We start from the raw sequence: 2,284 nt of genomic DNA, 5'->3' as shown, positions 1-2,284 counted from the left end.
AGGCCGTGCAGAGACTGCCCACCTAGGGATCCATCCCTTCTGCAGACACCATACTCTCATACTTGCTGATGCCAAGAAGACAGGAACCTGGTGTGGCTGTTCCCCGATGGGGTTCTGCCAGGCCCTGAGCAATACAGATGCAGATACTCACAACCAACCACCGGACTGAGTTCAGGGACCCCAATGGAAGAGTTAGCGGAAGGACTGAGGGACCCGAAGTGGATTGCAACCCCACAGGAAGAATAATATCAACTAACCGGAACCACCCCCATACCCGGAGCTCCCAGGGACTAAACCACCAACCAAAGAGTATGCATGGAGGGATCCATGGCTCCAGTGACATATGTAGCAGAGAATGACCTTATCTGACATCAACGGAAGGGGAGGGCTTTGGTCCTGTGGAGGTTTGATGTCCTAGCGTAGGGGAATGCTAGAGGAGTGAGGTGGGAGTGGATGACTGTGTGGAGGAGAACCCTCATAGAGGGAATGGGAAGGGGGGAGAGGTAGGATTGGATGGGGATTTTGTGGAGGAGTAACCAGGAATGGGGGATATCATTTGAAATGTAAACAAATAAAATGATTAATAATAAAAAAGAAGGAAAAGATTTTTTAGTGTATATATACATATGTTTGTGTGTGTATATATATATGTATATATATATGTATCAGCTTTAACTTATATACATTTATTACACACACACACATATATATATATACATATATATAGTATGTATGTGTGTAAATATATTTGTATATATAAATATATGTGCTATGTATAAATGCTACGTGAAATGTAGTTAATATATACATTTTCCTGTGCTCGTCCATGAACTCAGATTATTACTCATTGATTCATTGGGTTTTGCCTGAGTGCCAACTAATACCGTTCTTTACCCTGAGACTCCTAGAAAAACTCTTCACCATTCAGTTTTGCCAAAAAGAAAACTTAAATATGTAAGCCAATGACCAGTAAGAAAAATGCATACCTAAACAAAGCAATATGCTATAAAAATAAATCTAAAATAATATCATTCAGCTTATTTTTTGTGGGCAACTACTCCAGGGCATGAGGCCCTGAACTTAAATGTAATTAATTCTCCTAATGAAACTTTACTGGAGGAAACTAATTTGTCCTTTGCCAGCAGGTATCCATTGCAGATGGCTTTTTGTTTAGGCAGGATTTTCCCATGTCCACTTCCTCTTTTTAGGGCTGGGACACCCCCCACCCCCTCCGGCTTCAACTTGTGCAGGCCCTCTGACTGATGCTACAGTACTTATGAGGTCATATACCAGCAGCCCTGTTGTCACTGGAGATGTGTTTCCTTGAAGTCATCCACCCACTCTGAACTCCACTTTTCCATAGATCTCCAAGACCCAAAGAGAGAGGTTTGATGGATACATCCCATTTAGCGAACCCCAAATTTGAACTAGAGTAAATTTCCAGGGGAACATCTTACCTGGGATCAGAATTTACAACTAAGAGATGTGAACATTATAGCAGCTGTTTGATGATCATGTATGATACTGAAAATAGGAAAAAAAAATACATTTGTTATTCTGTCCAGGCCTAATCCCGTGATTGAGCTTTGAGAGTCAAGAATTTCGCAGGCTTCCTCAGGATAAATGTTTGCACTGCTTTATGCCTATGTTACCCATTTCTTGCCACTAGACTCTGTCAGACAAATATGTTACATCCTATATTGGTTTTTTTCAATTAAATCCTGTATTTTTTTATGGAAAGTATAGTTTGGACTCCTGCAAAGACTTCTAAATGTAAAATTTTTATAGTTATCTCTGCTTACAAATCCATGCTACCCTTGACTTCTCAAGGGATAGTGAAATATTTCATTATTTATCTTCTGCTCCCTTTTTAAGAACTTTCCTCATGAGGTTTATTTCTTTTCCTTGCTCATTGTCTAAAGTTCTTTGAAGACCCTCATAGGTGTTCAGGTGTCACGTTAAGCACACCACAGCACAATCACAATCTAGCTGTCTCTAGGCAGCATATTAATTTAGTCATGGCTAGTCTCTTCCTACTGAGGGGATGGAAAAGGTGATGTCTGCTGGACCACAAGAATTAAAGATTAGTTTATTGTATCATCTTCTTTTGAGGTCCAGACATTTGTATTCAAGCTATATTATACACAGTTAATATGTTAAAACCTCAATTTTAATTATTTGCACTAAGATTATGGTCATTCTTTCTAGAACAAAACAAATTTCAGTGTTTCCTATGAATGGATTATCTCTACTTTTTCTCTTTTTCTCTTGGTTAAGAACCAGA

At 39.3% G+C, this 2,284-nt stretch overlaps 1 non-coding gene across 1 annotated transcript; it reads left to right on the top strand.

Annotated features, from left to right (window-relative positions):
• The first annotated feature begins 1,369 nt into the window (after positions 1–1,369).
• Positions 1,370–1,536, top strand: LOC115031378. The gene has a single exon (XR_003837019.1).
• Positions 1,537–2,284: the final 748 nt, after the last annotated feature.

Source organism: Mus caroli, chromosome 6, assembly GCF_900094665.2.
Source record: "Mus caroli chromosome 6, CAROLI_EIJ_v1.1, whole genome shotgun sequence".
NCBI lineage: Eukaryota > Metazoa > Chordata > Mammalia > Rodentia > Muridae > Mus > Mus caroli.
Note: the sequence above shows the minus strand (reverse complement) of the source record. Positions and strands in the feature narration are given on the sequence as shown.